The sequence below is a fragment of the Amblyomma mixtum genome, chromosome 10 (assembly GCF_055824585.1).
Source record: "Amblyomma mixtum isolate Tamu chromosome 10, ASM5582458v1, whole genome shotgun sequence".
NCBI classification, from domain to species: domain Eukaryota; kingdom Metazoa; phylum Arthropoda; class Arachnida; order Ixodida; family Ixodidae; genus Amblyomma; species Amblyomma mixtum.
The window spans coordinates 96,464,168-96,483,392 of record NC_143021.1 but is presented as its reverse complement, the minus strand read 5'-3'; the positions used below and the strand labels follow the sequence as shown (position 1 = coordinate 96,483,392).

Genomic DNA, 19,225 nt, shown 5'->3' with positions numbered 1-19,225 from the left:
CGTGTTAACGCAACTTATTTCTTGTTCTTCGGGCGTTCCTACGGGGTATCTTCTTGATCCGCTTCGTGTTATCCCCCTTGTGGCTTCAGCAACATGCAATGCACGTTATTTCGGTTTTTGCAACCGGCGTAGGGTCATTCCTCCAGAGGTGGTGACCTTGTTTGGCTTCATTCGACCGTCCGTTGGTCATGGAAGAAGAATTTGCAGGATTTTACGCTCCGAATGGCAGCGCCAAGCTCGCCTGTATCGAGAACTGCTACGCAGTTTGCTCGCTCGGCCCACGCTCCAACACCAGTGGCGGCAGTACCTCCGGATCGCAGACACGACCACCGAATGGCTATGGCATCTGCTGCTTCCCCGGCTTCTGCAAATGGAGAACAATAGGCGGCCCCCGCCGGAGAGCACCGTCCATGTTCTTGGCGATGTTGAACTTCCTGACAACGTCCGCCGTGTACTCGGGTGCGGACCCAAGTTCGCCGTAGAACCACGGAAGAACATCCCTGAGCTGCTTTCCATGGTCAGAGCGGTTTCCTCCAGAGCCAGCCCAGCCGATCGGGACAGATGCACTCTGGATGGCGTGGACGTTCTGTCAAGACCAAAGAAGGATCCCAGGCGCTTGGCTATAAGGGAGACTGTTGATTTTCTGTGGGGCAAGTCTCTAACCCTGTTACAGTCGGATAAGGAAGGGGGGGTTCGTTGTATTGCCCAATGAATGTTTCCTGTCAAAAGCAGGCGAAGCTGTGTGCGCCGTGTTCAGGGAATGCAGTACGGCATCTTTACAGAAGGCAAGGAGCCGTGCAAAAAAACTTTGCAACGATTACAACCTCACTAAGCTTGCTCAGGACATTGCGAATAGCGATAAACTAAGTCTCAATATGTTATTTTCTGCCAAAACGGACAAGCCTGACTGCCCGCTCCGTGTGATAGTCTCAGAGAGGGGTACTTGGCAGAAGTGCCTCGCTGAATTCATTAAGCGGCAACTCGCCGTAATCTCTGTTGACGATCCTTTCCAGGTAAAAAATTCGGACCAAGTAACTGACTTCCTGACGACGCACAATGCTGATGAACTTTTAGCTTTTTCTATTGACGTGAAAGACTTGTTCTATTCGATTCCCTATGACGAACTGATAACCAGTGTCAGTGAATGAATTGACCGACATGGCGTGGTTGCCTTTCAATTCATACTGGTGTGGCACCACAGGGACAGGGACAGAGACAGAGTGACAACAACACAAGAGCACTTGTGTTGTTGTCACTCTGTCTCTGTCCCTGTCCCTGTGGTGCCACACCAGTATGAATTCGTACCAACTCGCCCAATTTTCAACCCTTTTGCCTTTCAAAACGCTTCCGGTATCTCTGTAGCAAGATTTATGCATCTGCTTTCCTTGTACCTGCAATCAACTTTCGGTGAGTGGAACTCATCCATCTTCATTCAAAAAAACGGCATATGCATAGGCTCCTGTATCGCCCCCATACTCAGTGACATTTACCTCGCCAGATGCGATCGACCGTGCTCTCAACGAATGCCTAGGGAAAACTAAGGTTGTAAAAACAATTAGATTTGTCGACGACTACCTTGTTTTTGTTAAGTGCTCTAGACTGGAGTTTGAAACCGAGGTGTCTCGTAGTCTGTCCATTTTTTCTGACGCTCTCTCCCCTCTTGAGATCACTTATGAAACCACTGTCCACAACCGCAACAAGTTTCTAGACCTTGGCCTGTACTTCACTCCTAGCCACGTTTGCTGGGCTTTCGAACCTCGAGGTAACAAGCCCCTTCTTCACTATGCCCCTAAGCCCCTTTTTCCCCTTCTTCCCTATGGTTCTTGCCATTCCAAGCTCATTAAGAGGGGTATCATAGGGTCCTGTTTGAACAGCTCATTAACAGAATCCTGCCACCACAGACTGCACTCTAGCGTTTCACAACAGGTAAAAAGGTTGCTCTCGGCAGGTTACCCCCTAGAACTTATCACGTCAGTAGCTGAGTCGGCCCTAAAGAAGAGCAAGTCAGAACCAGCTACACGAGACGGCCAGGAATCGGACAACAACCGCAAACGTGTCGCTGTGATTCCATATCTACATGGAATTTCACACTCCCTGAAAAAAGTGGGGAAAAAGCAGGTGTCGATGTTGTGTTTTCCGCGCCTGATCGTCTGGCTGGTTTGTGCTGATCGTTTAATGAGATCACAGGAAAAGTGGCGAAGTGAAGTGCACAACTAAGCACCAGTCATGCTTCGTCCCTTGTGATAAGGGGGTTGTTTATAACATCCCTCTGCCCTGTGGAGGGCAGTACGTTGGACAGACGGGACGATGTATCAATAAAAGGCTGAGCGAACACAGCTATAAAGTGTGAAAAGTAGTTCCCGGTCACCTCGGCATTCATTGCCGGGATTGTGAATGTGCAAAGACAGAGAAAAAACAGTGCGTACCGCTATATCATGAAACCAAGGTCATTGCCAAAAATCGGGAAAAAACTGCGAGGCAAATTATCGAGGCCTAAAACATATTCAAGCAGGGAAATTCATGTATAAGCACTCCTTCGCTAACACTACTGCAAAAAGAGCTGTCACTCCTGGGGGCTGATAATCTCCACTGATTTCTAGCGCGCTTCTGTTGCTGGTGTCACATTTATGTTTTGTTTTTTTTTTGTTTTTTTGCACTTTGTAAACCTTTCCCTCTCTGCCGACATCTATGTATTTATACTTGTGGGATCAGCAATAAACCCTCAGTTGTTAGTTAGAGCTGTTTGTCCGTTTTCTTGTCTTTTGTGCTCGTCTTCGTTCGCGCTGTTTATTCAAGACGATTTCTTTTTTGTTCTGTTCAAATTGTGAACTAAGTGCTTTGTATGTATGCTTCATATGCTTTCATTATCCCTGCCGCCGATGTAGTTTACGGTAAGAGAACGTTGTCAAGCCGCAATACTGCGGTTTTTTTAATCCTCCTCAGCCATGTGATTTTCTTTACATGTCTGGAATAAAGTTGACTTGATTTGACATGTAGAAAATGATAAATGAAAAGAATAAACTCGACAACACATTTCTGAAAAATAATAATGTGGATGCTTCAGGGCATTTTAAATATGCCTAAATCATTTAAACAAAAGACTCCAGAATGCAAAACGCGACTTCTTGTCTGAAATTTTTGACGGTACAAAAATTCAAACATTTACGGCAACAGCTTTCTTGAGTGTCTATTCTCGCAACCACATCTTTGATTTGAAAGAGTTAACTACCCCAGTAGCACAAGGTGGCGGGCCCATGCGGGTCCGACATGGGCAATGAGGGCTGGTGGCTGCCCGCAATAAACCCACATGGGTCCCCTGTGGGTGCATTGCTGGCACAAAACGCTGGGGCTGCCCACTTCGTGCCCGGATGGGACACTCGTCGGCTAGGCATGGGCTTAAACAGACTGGGCAGCCCACCTAGGTCCCACCGCAGATACACGCGGGCTAGGATGCGGGCTCTATTATGGTAAAGCGCAGGCAACCCCGAAAGGGGCGGCCCGTACACCACCATGAGGAAGCCGCAGTGTTTTTGTGTGGGCAAAGAGCTAGTATTCCCGCCTTCATCCGACATGGGTCCCGCGTAGGAAATATAGGGGCTAAACTATGGGCTTCACAGTAGCGAATCGTTTCAGGCACGCAGTTTAGGCTGTCTTAGCAACACCGGCGAAGGTCCCGCGTGGGCTGGGCATGGGCACATTTGCCATTCCGACGTCTTCACCGCCTGTATTTTAAATCGGGTATGAAAGGGGTAAGCATGGGCTGCGTGCAGTTCGTGTGCATAAAAGATGGGGCTACATGACGGTGAAGTGCGGGCACACCCAACAGGGGCTGCCCGTGCAGCGCCCTAACGGAGCCACTTGGGCTGTGTGTGGGCTAACACCAGTATTCCCGCCTGTAGCCTAAATTGGTCCTGCATAGAAAATATATGGGCTAGGCATGGGCACAATTGCGATTCCAACATCTTCCCCGCCTGTATCGTACATATCTGGTAGAAAAGGCCTAAGCATGAGCTGCGCAGTAGCAAAACATACAGTGTGTGCGGGCAAACGGCTAGTATACCGGGTGTCCGAGCTAAATGTAACCAAAGTTTTAAAAAAGGCGAAGTGTCCTAGTCCAGTGAAACCACCTCAGGGTTGTTCATAGTCGCGTGGCCTAGTCTTGAGTATTTTTTTCGCTCTTCAATGTTAATTATTAGTTAAGTTTAATTAGCTAACTTTTTAATTATTAATTTGAGGAAGAAAGTGTCAATGCAAAAAGTTTTACACCACCTCGAAAAACCGTTAGTAGTGCGGTTTCCGTCAAGTTACGATTTGCGTAGCTTCATTTATTGGCCTTAAAAGAAAAGTTGTCACGTGACCAGCTGCTCGCACACATCACTGTCCGAATGTGCACCCAAAGTTTCATCGAGGAGAGGACTTCAGAAAAAATGGATTTTATTCTTGAGGGCGCGTCTTGGGACGTTGAAGTGGCACAGTTGTCATGTGAAAGCTTTTTCTTATTGTGCGGGTTATGGTTAAAGGCCGGTAAAAAAACTACTTTACGTAAATATTACTTTGCTGCAAATGTCTCAGTAACCTGTTTCTCAAAGCGATCTACAACTTTTCCATTGACACTTTGTTCCTCAAGTCAATGATTAAAAAGCTTGTTAATTAAGCTTAACTGGTTAGTCAACCTTGAAGAACGAAAAAAATACTGCAGACTAGGTCACGCGACTCTAAACAACCCTTATTTGGTTTGAGACGGCTAGGACACCCCGTGTTTTTTAAAAGCTTGGTTACATTTAGGTGGGACATCTGGTATATCCGCCAGCAGCCTTCGTAAATCCTGCGCAGATCACTCTGGGCTTCACAGTGCAGAAACATCATGCGCCATTAGCGAGTTGCCAGGCAAAACCTATCGGCAGTCCCACGTACACTAATTGTACACAGGAAGAGTTGACATTCTCGCATTTAGTCTGCCTGCATATTCTACATCAGAGGTAAAAGTGTTAAGCGTGCCCAAATAGCAAGACCTTGCACGTTTCACTCTGACGAAGAGCTGCTCTTTGAACGCCGTAATAACAAAAGAACCCACTTCTGAGATTTTTTGGTGCTTCTTTTGCGTTTATCGCATTGTATTTTTTTCTGGTGTGCTACGGTCGCCGCGGAGATAGCTGCCAGGATAAGGTTTCTTGCTTGTTTCAATGCACTTCAATTACGCCAGCACTGCAAGCGCTTTCGTCGTCTCCATGCAACATGTGGCTAATGGAATTCATGACTGGTTGATGAACATAGCGAGCCTCCGGCGACTGCGCCAGAGGCTGCAAAAGGTTTGTTACTGTCGCGTAACAAACCGCGTAAAGTCCTCATAACATCGCCTGTCCTGAAAACACTTAACCTAGATCGAACTGTTTGCATTCTGACGAGGTTAATTTGACGCGTGAGTTCCCGCAGCTCTCTTTCGCGGTCCTTTTCCCGCTCTTCCCACTCTCGCGTCTCTTCATCGAGCCGTTTTTTTCCATCTCTCTTTCATGCTCTTCGCGCTTCCTTTTTTCTTCATCCTCTCGCCTCTTGTTCCCGAGCCTTCTCTAATTCCTCCCGAATGTACTCCCAACAATCGACTATCTCCTCCGCGTCTGAACCGCTTGCCTCAATTGCCTCAATTAAGAGCGGTTTCCAACGGATAGACCCACAATCGATGCCCAATTTCCCGCATATCAAAACCAGGTCCGGTTTGCGCAGCTTTTTCCAGTCCATGTCTGCTCCCAGGCGACGGCTAGTCTCTACTAATGGTCAGAGACGATTCCCAGGCAATCTCTGGAGCCACATTACATTACCTAGGTTTACTAATTTCCAAAGTTGTACAACCTGGCAAAACTCAAAGAGACAAGACCGTGCACTTACCCATACCGGAGCCAGGACGCCGCGCAGACCATCCCACCGCTGCCACCAGTTGATGTGCTCGGGGATCGGGACCAGGGTCTTCACCGCATTAGGACGAAGCAGGCAGACTACGGAGAGAAGTCTTCGGGAGGAATAGCGAGCTTGAAGGTTTATTTTACATTTTGTACAGTAGCAAGTAGACCAAAGTCAGAAAATGGGGGAGGATCATCTGGCACCCCACAGATTGCTCCTTAAATGCAGTTCACATTCCCCAGGCACCCAGCTAGGGAATCTGATCTCTGGTTGAGCGTCCAATGGGCCGCTAGCGTCTTCTTAGGCTCCGCCCTCCCCACGTGCCCGCGCACACCGCACAGACACACACACACACGGGCAAGGAGGAACTTGGCGTCTCTCAGTCGCGAACTGTTTGACCAGGCCCGAAGGTCGTTGCTGATGTGCGATGAGCTTGATCGATGGGGACGCGAGCGCTGACCGCTCACACCGGTGACCTCTTCAGGGACAAATCAGCCGTGTCGCCGCCCCGCTTTGTCGGCTCCTCAGGGCGCACGAGGGAAATGAGTTGGTGGCGCCGTCGCCCCCGCCGTCGTCGCCACTGGGTCTCTTCGGTCAGTCCACGGGCAGTACACCGCGCTCAGCCTTCCCGGCGAAGGGGATTAGACGCCTTTGTGTACGCCGACGCCGTCGCCAGTAGCTGCCCCACGCAGTGTCTCTTTTGTCACCCCCGAACAGCAGCGCTTTCCGTCGCAGTAGCCTGATGACGCCGGACTGGCTCGCCTGTTTCCGCTGCCCGTCCCCAGGAGCGCAGTTCGGCACCAGAGCTGCAGTCAGCACCGCCGGCGAAGGGCATTACAGCCTTTGTCTGCTGACGCCGTCGCCAGAAGCCGCCCCCAGGCACCCTTTTCCTTGCGTCGTCTCCGAAAAACAGCAGCGCTTTCGGCCGCATACCTGACGGTGCCTGACTGGCTCGCCGTTCCCCGCTGGCTGGGCCTCCGATCATTACAAGGTGGTTAAGGCAAAAACAGAGCTTCGGCTTGGCTGTCGTGACCAATGTGAGAATGTGGCAGCAGAGCTCCCTGCTTTTTATATAACAACACGCCTTCATTTCCGCAGCCCTCCACTACGGCGTCTCTCATACCCTTACAAAAATGGATGTCGAGTTTCTTTTGAACATGTATGGAGAGCCTAATGATTCTAAAGGATCTCTATAGAAACTCGCAGTCTATCGAGTCAGCTCATTAAGTAGTCTATTTACTCTTTAACGAGACCTAACTATAAAAGTTTGCTCTGTACGCAGTCAACAGAGATTCTTTAGAATTGGTTCTATAAGAGTTCATAATGAGTCAAATTTTATAGAATTTCTTTCGTGCCTTCACTATATGAACTCGCTCCGTTCGCAGTCAAAACAAATTCAATAGAATTTCCTCCGTAAGACTTTATAATGAGTCAAATTTTATAGAATTTCTTTCGTGCCTTCACTATATGAATTCGCTCTGTTCGCAGTCAAAACAAATTCAATAGAATTTCCTCCGTAAGACTTTATAATGAGTCGAATTTTATAGATCGTGTTTTGTGCCTTCGCTATATGAACTCGCTCCGTTCACAGTCAAAACAAATTCAATAGAATTTCCTCAGTAAGACATCATAATGAGCCAAATTTTATAGAACTTCTTTCGTGCCTTCACTATATGAAGTCGCACCGTTCGCGTTCAAAACAAATTCAATAGAATTTCCTCCGTAAGACTTTATAATGAGTCGAATTTTATAGATCTTGTTTTGTGCCTTCGCTATATGAACTCGCTCCTTTCGCAGTCAAAACAAATTAAATAGAATTTCCTCCGTAAGACTTTATAATGAGTCGAATTTTATAGATCTTGTTTTGTGCCTTCGCTATATGAACTCGCTCCTTTCGCAGTCAAAACAAATTAAATAGAATTTCCTCCGTAAGACTTTATAATGAGTCGAATTTTGCAGAGCTTGTTTTGTGCCTTCGCTATATGAACTCCCTTCGTTGGCAGTCAAAATAACTTCTATAGAAATGGCTCGGTATCGCTTCAAAATGAGTGAAATTTTTTAGAGCTTGTTCCGTGCCTTCGCTAAATGAATTCGTTCCTTTCGCAGTCAAAACAGAATCTGTTGCATTCTCTCCGTAAGACTTCTTAAGCCAAATTTTATAGATATTGTTCGCAGTTCTCACTATATCAATTCGCTCTAAAAGGCGGTAAAACTTTAAATCAAACTGCACATCAGCAAGCTAGAAATAATTCAACGCAAGCATATAACATTAAATTTTCGAAAGGCACCTCTGAATCGACGACCGATCTCAAGAAAAATTTGGCAGAACACAGCGGCAATGTATTCGTTTGCTTTCTTGAGTAAAAAAACAACCTCACCGCCGTTACGATCACTTGAAATCTCCAGAAACTGGATCAACAAAGCATACAAATACCTGTAACGAATATTTTTTTCCTCATTGAAAGACAAAATATGATCAGCTCTCACTACTGACTAATGAGCATGAATAGGAGTAGCCTTGTACATCGTTGTCATTGCATTCGCCTTTTTTCGAGTTCTTGTTGATTTGTGTCTGCACCACTTGTTTCCTTTTTTTTGGCGAAAAAATGGGCCTTCTTCCCGTAGCGTCCTGTCTATAGCATAAACGCTGCGCACGTGCTCTACCACGAGCAATGTTTGCCGACCAAGCACACGACGCACTGTGCGACAGTAATTCGGTGCAGTATTAGCAGAACCTCTCCAAAACTTCGTAAGTCACCTTTCCAGCATCGCAAAAACACTTTTACCATGGCGTTGCGGCTCGCGAGGGTCGGGAGTTGGGTGCAGCACTGAGGCCTGGCAAAACTGCGTTTCACCGTTCCGTCGTGACTGCAGCGTGGTGACGGTTCATTTGACGGCTTGACAGAGTTGCGCCTAATTCCTTTATCGCCGAAACAACACAAGGCAGAAGCGTGCACAAGAGGCGCGCGACATTTTCCGGACAATATATTTCTCCAGCGCTGCACCCGATTTCTGCCACCCCCCCCCCCCCCCCGCCCTCTTAAAAAAAAATGACCTCAATGGTAAAGCCCCCTTCCGCTGTAAAGAGAGGCTGACTTCGTGAGTTTTGCAAAAGAGTAAACCTGTAGTTGAGACGGGCAGCCGCTACAGTAAACAGGCCCATTATTAAGATTATGTTCCTAACGTGCTTTTTTTTATCTTCGCTAGTATCTGTAGACACAAATTAATAAATATTGTTTGTTTTAAGCGCTTCCCACATTTTGCAACAGACCAGCTATCAGGCCTACAATTCAACTTCACTGTGTGACGAAAATTTCTTTACCATGCTGGCATGGCCCCACCTTGAGTATTTAGTCGTTAGGTGCGTATTAACTCTATGTTAGGTGCAATGCTGGTTTTTATAGTCCGAGCAGATGTGCGCGCGCTTCATGCGGACGCCTACCGCGCAGTCTGATAGTCGATCCTCGACTCAAGGACGCTGAACCAGGCGTTGCCTTCTCAAGGGAGGGAGATGCGTCTAGAACCACGTTGGTAGAAATGCCAGCACTTCTAATTATGAGTCCTGCCGCACAAAATTAATTTCGCACCACAGAGTTACCGGCTCTCCCAAAGAAACAGAAACCGAAACTCCGTCCACAAGCAGCGGCAAAAAATAAAAAGTCACACCGAAGCCAATCCAGTCCAATCCCAAAGCCGTCAGCAGCGGCGCCATGTTCTTTTTGTTGCCGGCCGGCCGGGTGGCGTTTCGGGCGTATTTTTTTTTTGTTGCTGTTGCGCCTTGTGTGGTGTTTTCGCGCTGTGGTTTTCGAATGTGCTACAAAACTGGTGCGTGACCTGCGCGCTTCGAAAGACCTTCTGAAGCACCTGAAGTTCTTCTCAAGATATTGGACGTCGTATTGCGCCCTGCACCACGCCGTGACAATGCCGGCATCAACGTGGAAGAACGAACGACCTTGTGTGATTGCTTACGAATGTGAGTACAGTTCTTGAAATTATCTGCCAAAATGTTGTACTGGGGTGCGTGAAGTGCTGTAAATGCTGCTGGGTGTTGTCTGACAACTTCTTCGGAGTGCAGTAGAAGTTTGAGTTCGATGCAACGGCTTCCGCAAGTGCGCTGTTTGCACGTGACCGCGAACCTGTCACACAGCCACGGAAACCGTCGCTTCGCGCCTATAACTTCCTCTCCGCAGCGACGAAGTTGTGACATGGAGTACAGTTGCATGTTTTTACTCTCATGATATCGTTGTGCTCATTATTGCGATGATTGGGACCAACGAGCGGAAAGCACTGTGTTGGAACGACGTATGCTTCTCAGTGGCAATAGTTCCCGGCGTTTATTCGTGCTTGTATGTGTGCGTGTGTACAGGGTATAATACCAAGCTGAACAAAACATGGTCTGCCGAGTCCACGTTACAAATGCTCACAGTACTAATGCGTTACAAATGCTCACAGTACAGTCATGCCTAGAAGTGGAATGACGATGTAGCTACAACCGACTAGAGTTGCGCACGTCAAATGCAAGAGGAATGTTGCCGATGAGTTTCGCCGCGAAAATAACTTTTGGTAATCTCTTTCCGGCGTTATTCGCTCATAGAGAGTGTTTGTGGGCACTGGCTTTGGTTTTTTTTTGGCATTTCAAGCATACTTCGTACTGGTGCAAAAATGAATTGCACACTTACGGCTGTACCATCGCAAACTGCGCATGATGTTTTCGTCTATGCTTTGAAATAATTTTATTTCGAAGGAATTTATGGTGACGCATGCGGTTTCTCCAGAGTTTATCAAAGAGAGAAGTACTGAGACTTGGATTTGGCCGAGATGTTCCCACTTGCACTGTAATGTCATGCCGTAAAAAGCTTATTATTTTATATTGTGTTTTGTTATGTCTGTGGTATTGGTGCTGATTCATTTGCCTGGCTGTAATCTCACTGCTTTTCTGCAGCAACTGGAATATAGCTTTATTGATCTCGCTACCAGAGTGCTAGAGATATCGTGAGTTTTTAATTTATGTAACTGAATGGAGTCATTTATATGGATGCAATGGATTATACTGGCTAGCAGTTTAAAATAGTTATGTGACATTGTTAACGCACTTAATATCTTTATACAACTATTTCAGCAGTGTCAATCCAGCATTAGTGGAGCAGGGAAGTGAAAAGTTTTCTAAATGCAGCAGGATCAGAATCCATCCCTTTGCTTAACGAGGGGGTCGTCGGCATCACCATCTTGTCAGATGTTTAGTGAGTGCAATTACTGTGTTTGAGTAGCCATTCCCAGAGACTCAGATGTAGACGCTTTGTGCTGCCTGTGAGCTACTGAGGTTGAGTGACAGCTGTTCTCAGTTTTCACTGCACCTAATTTACTTACTGCAATTAATCAGTCACTTGTAAAACACAGAAGACAGGTGAATTAGTTCTCTAAAAATAGTGATTGTGATTGTCACTGCATTATAGCGGCAATAAATATGTATTAGATGAATACTGTTACAGGCTAATGTAATAGTTATTCATTCTTATGAAATGTTCTAGTCTGGCAGCGGTATCAGTCACAGCTGGGTGGTGTTTATAGTTCTTTTCGAAGTGTACATGCCATTTATTTTGAAATCATATACTTTCTGTATTGTGCTGTTAGTACTCTTCAAAGCTAGATCACTAGAGTACTACTGCTTGTAGATTCTGATCTGATTGATGCTTTTGTTTGCATTAGTGTGAAAGCAGTTGTGTGCTAGGTCTCACTGACTGATTTTTTTCTTTGGCCTATACGCAGACATCTGGGTACTTCAGACTGGCAAGCATGGGTGGTGCCTACCTGACACCTCCTCATCTCTGCGCAGACAAGAATGATGCACCTAATAATCTACCGGCCATGTCACATCATTGGCTTACTGCAAGTGGTCAGCACAGTTTATGAATGGAAATGCTGGTATCTATGCAATTGAATTATTGTACTGTGGGATATGCACAATGAAGATCACATCCAAAGAATAGATGGAAGTGCCGATATGAACCAACAGTGCCTCCTTTTGACCAATTTTTATTTTCAGAATAATGCACTCAATTAAAAGATATGAATTCTAAACTAAATATGTCTATACCAGCATAGTTAGGAAGTCAGATCTTGTATCAAGCATTTGCATATTTTAAATGTGTGCTTTGAGTTGGTTGTTAATATCCCAGCACATTTATCCTCCTTACTATTTACTACAAAGGAATGAAATAGATTGGTTTTCGAAATATTTGTTTTGTTTCTCCTCTAAACCGAATATAGCTTTTCTTCTCATTTTTCTTTTTGTTCAGTTCACTTGATTACTGCAGCATATCATAGCTTTCTTTAGCAGTGAATTTTGCAGCCTGCTTATGATGGTCTTTTAGATTGTTGGGCAAGCTGACCATTGTGAATCCAGGCAACACTTAAACTCAGCTCAGGAAAGCATATGCATAGGTATAGTATTAGTTGCCTGTGGACAGCAGCAGTTGAGTGAAGAAAGGGGGCTGTAACAGATGACATTCACAGCTTATGTTGTCACCTAACAAGGATTATTGAGCAGCCAACTGTCAAGCATCCTGTTCTGGCCGCCCTGTATTCCCTATGGTTGGATCAATTTGTACATGTGAAGCAATGTAGGAAAACACAAGTTACATATATGTAATGAAAGAAACCAGTTCTTTTGTTGGCACAGTCAGAGATTTGATGTACAGCTTTTTTGTGGTTAATAGCGAGTAGTGCAAACCAGTCTGAATTAAATTGCCAACAAAGGCGCGTCCTTGTAGCAAATGGTAACATGCAGGATGGCTATCTGGTTCATTATTGCTCAGTATCAGACATAAAGTACTCCTTGAAATTTGCATCCTCATGGGACGATTTTTAGTCATGTAGAGTAGAAATGAATAATGTACTTTGTTTTGTCATTCTTGTACTTTGCGTCTTGCTTGAATTAAGAATTTATTCCTGCTCAAAGGAGTACAGACACCTAACTTTTGGGTGCATGTTTTCTGCTTTGTAATGATTTGTAAGGCATGGATTATTATGTGGTATTCTAGTATGCCCGCTAAATAATTTACAATTCAATTTCTTTCTCATGCTGTTTCGGTTTCAACAGCCGAACGATCACTGTGACATCAAAGTGTGCTTACAGGTCTAGGAGACATGAAGAAACTGATATAATCACTGCTTTGTCCTTTTAATTTGCTACAATGCTAAAGCCAAGCAGCCTCAACAGCCGGAATGACAACAAATGAAGAAGCAGCAATTTGCTGTTTTTTCATGCCTCATGTGACCTATAAGGGCACGTTAACGTTACATTCCTTGTTCGGATGTTGAAACCGTAACAGCATGAGAGAAAAATTCAATTATAAATTATTTATAGTTTGCAGCTGAATACCACCCGGTGATCCATGCGTAGTAGTGTCTTCCACATTACTGTGGAGAAGAAAGCATGCCACCAAAATTAGGTGCGTGTACTGTTTTAACAAGCGGCAGTTTAATTCTGGAAAGTAGATCTCACGTGTCCTCTTCAAAACAATTGTGACTCCTTCATCATGTTCATTCTGCTGTGCACGCAATCCTTGGGACAGCTGTAAATGATATCCTTTCAGAATACTACATAAAGGTATACAGTGCTTTCTAACTTTTAATTCTCACAGAATGAACATGCAGCTAGCCTTTTGCTGTGGCTCCGACTAGCATTGTGTACCTTATGTAGGGCATAAGTGAATAAAATTAAGGCAGGCATATACTCAGAGCTGTTGAAGGCAGAAGGCTAGGCAGTATTTGTTTGAGTCGCTACTCCACTGTTTTTTCGTGAAAACATACTCTCTTTGAGGTGTGATCTTCGTTGCACATGTGGCGCAGAAAATGAATCTAAAATTACTTGACTGTCTCAAAATAAAATGTGCTCGTACTGTTCGTGTGCCATGTCTCCTATCAGTTTCATCATAAATGCTGCTAATTACTAAGGCTCGCCAGGAGCTGCAAACGTTCAATTCCATAAGCTGCTGTAAAAGTTGCTAACTGAAATAAAGTTAGTTGATTGTATGTCGTGTGCTGTTGCTCTGTATGATTTCTTGCATGCTTACAGCAATCAGTGGTTACATCATATTGTACATGCTGGGCTTCTATAGGAATGTGGTGGCCAATTAGTTATTGGAACTCATTACTCAGATCTTATACAGTGTCAAAAGGATCACATTGCAATGAAATAAATGCATTCCAATGGATTTACGTAAAATTCATATAACTAGTTTCAAAAGAAAGTTGTTACAGTATTTCTTTTAAAGGATGTTAGCCGTGTTCCTATAACAATGCGGTGGCCAATTAGTTATTGAAACACTGTACCCAAATTCTATACAAATTCAAAAGCAGCACATTACAATGAAATGAGTACACTCAAAAGAATTCCTAAACAATTTCTCAAGGAGTTTCTAAAGCAAGTCATTACAGAATTTCTTTTAAAGGACATTAGCCACATTTCTATAGCAATGCGGTGGCCAATTAGTTATTGAAACACTGTAGCCAAATTCTATACAGATTCAAAAGCAGCACATTACAATGAAATGAGTGCGCTCAAAAGGGTTTCTTAAGAGACTCCTCAAGGAGTTTCTAAAGCAACTCATTACAGTTTTTCTTTTAAAGGACGTTAGCCGTGTTCCTATAACAATGCGGTGGCCAATTAGTTATTGAAACTCTGGACAAAAATTCCATACAGATCTAAAAGAAACTCATTACATTTTAATGAGTAAATTTGAAAGACTTTCTAAAGAATCACAAAAGCAATTTTTGTAAGGGTAGCCTTAGTCGCTTTGGGACGTTAAATCTCATAAACCAACCAAACCAACCAACTTTTTTATGAAAAGCATCAATAGCAGCAACAACCGGAAGCGCCAATCTTCTGAGCACCTGGAAATGATTCGTTGCACTTAGATCTCAGAAGCACCTTGTTAGGAAAGCTACAAGTCCAGCCTTGATTCCGCGGATGACGTTGCTATGCAACCTAATTTCGGCTGATTACGCCAATAATGTTCCTCCCATCAAACCAATATCCGCTTCAATTTTTCTTTCACATGTCCGCACTTGCCAATGAAGGTATAATGCTTGCCTCCTGTGTCTTCTCAACTTGGCATGAGTCATGCGTACATTGCAAGACGCCAAAAATTGGGGTGGAAATATTTTCAATCGTGAGTAACATTCAGTGAACAAAATACGTTTCTGAGGCCGCTTAACCGCCTGAGAAAAAAACTGATTTCTGTAAACTAGATGACACGTAGGCGCGCGGACAGATGAATGAGGAATGTAGTTTTCTATAACTGTAAGCCGCTGCTGTGGCTCAGTGGTTATGGTGCTCGGCTGCTGACCCGAAAAACGCCGGTTCGATCCCGGCCGCGCCGATCGAATTTCTTCGGAGGCGATATGCTAGAGGCCCGTGTGCTGTGCGATTGCAGCGCACTTTAAAGAACCCCAGGTGGTCGAAATTATCCGGAGCCCTCGACTACGGCGTCCCTAATAGCGTTAGTTGCTTTGGGACATTAAACCCCATAGTACCAAACTATAATCACAGGTAAATAAAATGAACCTGATAAGAGATGCATCTAGACAACTAACACCGACCGGCGAAACCGTGAGCCTCTCTCATTGCCCGTTCTCGGTAGCATACGGCACGCAACGACGCGGTTTTTCATCATCGTCGAACTGCTCAAAGGGGTACGGCAGGCAAAAAAAAGTGCCTATCAGGTTACTTTGAAGGTAGTTGAAGCAAATGGCATGCATGTTCATTAACTACAGGCGTATTAGAGCACCACACCGACACAACGACGTGGAGAAACATACACAAGCTCCAAACGGAGCCGCGACGACGCCACTTGAAAAAGTTGCAGTGGCGCCACCTGGTGGCTTCTACGCCAAAGAGCACGCCCGCGCCGTTCCGTTCGCGCCACTAGGATAGTATTCTAGTTCACTATAGGCAAGGTGTCGAACCGAAATTTTTTCGGGTTCGGTTCAGGTTCGGGTTCACACCTTTCGGGTTCAGTTCCGGGTTCGGCTCCGGCGCGACATTTCGTTCCGGTTCGAACCGGTTCGGACCATACTGAACCGGTTCAAACGGGCCCAGGACAAAAAAATTTAGAACGTGAGATGGGTTTTAATCAACGTTTTTATATTGTTTACTTTTTTTCTGGCACATCGATATATAAAATAAAGAGTGAAAAAATTTGTGTAATGCGGTATGTTCTCATTTTCCCCACTTTGTTTATTGTCCATAGCAAAAAGACTTATTTACGGAAAGAGCCACAAAACGAAATGAAATCGAAATTTATGTATATCGGCTGTGTACGCTATAATCCTTCTGGTTAGGCATAAGGCGAAAAGCCGGCGGATTTTTCATCTACAAAACCCACTAGCTTGAGCAGTTTTGGAGACCCCGTCGGGCGAGTAATTGGTCATCCTAAAGCTGGAGTCAGTCCCGAATTTCTTGTGCGCAGTGCACTTACGCGGGCGCCGACATGACTCCCGCACGTGGCCTCTACGTTCCCGCACACTATTGAGAAACGAAGCTGTCATGTATCGGCACCTGTATACTGACAGACACCTTTCCGTCACCCCGAAACCGATTTGCTAGTCAACCCCCCCTCCTTTAATACATGGTACGAGAATATGCGAGAACTCTTCAACCGCTCATCCCCCACCCAACGAGAGCCTTTTGGGAGCACTGGCTCCCCCTATCCAGAGCTTACCAAACATATTTTATTTAAATCATCTCTTCGGTATCGCCTTTGTGACTCGTGCTATATATCTCGAGCTTCTATAGCTCAGTATCTTCAAAAACGCAGCTAATCGTGGCTTCTCACTAGTACAGGGACAAATTACAAATTTAGCTTATTATGAGGACGTCGGCGTCTTTTGTTATGATAAAAAGAGTGTGATAAAAAACACACTCTTGGATGGGTTAAGAACACTTGTTTTCTGCACGGATGCAAATTGGCAACATCTTCGTAGGGATGTTGCGTTGCATCATTCTTGTAAATGCAGCATTCTGCTTAGAAGGTCTGCTTTCACTACATAGAATTTTTGTGACTTTTTCTAGGGCGCTGTCAAAGAGAACGTGTGCGTCTCATGATTTTTTGGGCCCTTGATAGAGTCTGGTGAATCAGCCGTGCACCATTTGTCTAGCAACTTGTTTCAGGGCATTTATTTTCAAAACTACAAAACAACCCCTTTCTGGCCGCTGTGCTAAACGGGCGATTAAGTGCTCGTCTGCCTTTTCTGGACATTGTCGTGAGAGAATTTTATGCTAATACATTCGGGTTTCTCACTATTCAGTTTTCCTTCGGATACCTGTACAACCTCTCCACAAGGCAAATGACTAAGGTTGTGATCGGTCATTGCTTCCTCTACCCATATATCTGCAGTCTTACCTAGCCTTTTTTATACCTGTGTATTAAAGCGAATTCAGTGGATGTAGTCGAGCTCACTTGTAACGGACGCAGATGTACGCTTGCTTATTACGAACGGGTACGATGCTACAGTCAAAATATGCATAAGGGCAATTGCAATTCGTCGCAGATACAACCAAAAACTTTGGCCGCACCACTCGGTTATAGCGAACGAGGAGGCGCCGTAAACTACCCCCGGAGTTGAAGAGGTTGTGCTTCCAGTAAGCGCGGATATGAGAGAGTGCCTCTCAACATTCACAACACCGTCCAGAAAAGAATATGTCGACCCAAAAATGCAATAAAAGGGGCACTGCAAGGGGCACTACACGCCGGAAAGTCCGGCGTGTGGAAACACTGTAAATGTAGCGTAAACACGGTAACCGTATTGTATAATTCTATTGAAGCAGTAAGTAACCGCCGGCCAAGCCCGCGTCTATGGCCTACGAGGGAATCATTGCCTGCGTGTTCGCTGGCTGGCCAAAGCATCCCAGGTGGAAGAAGCGCGGTGCGCTGGTAAAGGGACATCGCCGAAAACGAAACTACTGACCATGGTCATGAATCAACTAACAGCAGTGATTTGAGAATTTTGAAAGCCTTGCTAGCCATGCTGGTCATGTGGTATGCATTGCCTGCCCAGTCGGCTCCATCGTTTGCACTGCTGCCAATTTCAGGCAGCGTCATAGAGCGGGCAGTGCAACTGACGCACTCTGTGCCACGAGCGCTGCGCTACTTTCGTCGCTGCATGAGCCCAGGAACGAAGCAAGCCGCTCGAAACACACGTGACCAGACGCATGTAGATTTATGAAAACGCTTCGTTGACCCATAGCTGGCCAGATGTTTCCTCGGATAACTTGGGGACCAAAAAATGGCAGAAGCGCGTGCTCTGACGAAGACGTTGAACACGAAGCACGAGCCCTCCCGTATTGCCAGGAATTTTATTTTTATTTTATTTTATAGCTCCGGCGGGCCACCAGGCGTGCCACCGTTCAACCACTATTAGTTATACACAGTCCCTAAATTTGATAGTTGGCAGCAAGGGCCTCGACGAGGATTAAACGACTGTCCTAGATAGCCTGCAAAGAGCCGCTGCAGGCTCTGCTTTGCACAAACAGGCGCGCATAACGCAGTTCTATAACAAGTAAATGCCACTTTTAGCGGCCTTAATATTTTTGGCTGTTATACGAAGTGTCAACTTATTACAAGCATCGGATATAACGAACGGATTCCGCGTGACCGTTAGGTTCGTTTTTAATGGGCTCGAGTGTAGATTCAAACGGCCGGAAAAACCTTTTTCACGCTTCAAACATGGACATTACGTGTTAGGCCATACCTTCGCGCGAAGGAGGCGTTTGTGCCGTGGTCAGTGAACTGCTACCTGTGCGAGGAACGAGAAATCATTGAGCCACAAAATGATTTCTTTTGTCGTGATGCTGTGTTTTTTTCCACATAATTCAGCATACTGTTATAAAATGCATTGAAATCATGCACTTCACTACAACATTTCTGTCTGCGATGAAAGACTCCGGAAATCCGTGCGAACTCCTCGTGTTTAAGGATCACTTAGCGTATGGAAAAACCCGCATGATGGATGAACACGCAAAACACGAAGTCAGTGTTCAGAGAACAATGCTCTTTACCGCAGGAGGAATATGCTGTGCAAGTTCGGCCTCCTGTCTGGTTCCGGAAATTTGATGTGCGGGCGGAGTAAGAGAGTCTTGTTGGCGTAAGGACTTCTACCGAGATCTTTGAATTTGACAATTTGTCGTGAGGCACAAGGAGGGTCAGAAAGGCTTCTGATATGCCATGCAACCATGATATGAAGAAGCCTAGGACATGGACGAGTAGCCTAAGGCATCTCTAAACGGAGCTTTTCTGTTGCGCCGCCACAAGTACGAATCCAACTCGGA

The 19,225-nt window shown here is 45.3% G+C and overlaps 1 long non-coding RNA gene across 1 annotated transcript; it reads left to right on the top strand.

Moving 5' to 3' along the window:
* Nucleotides 1-9,650: 9,650 nt before the first annotated feature.
* LOC149326481 (uncharacterized) lies at nucleotides 9,651-11,978 on the top strand. Its single transcript, XR_016285938.1, has 2 exons — nucleotides 9,651-9,868; nucleotides 11,662-11,978. It is a non-coding gene; the product is annotated as an uncharacterized LOC149326481 (long non-coding RNA).
* The last annotated feature ends 7,247 nt before the right edge of the window (nucleotides 11,979-19,225 follow it).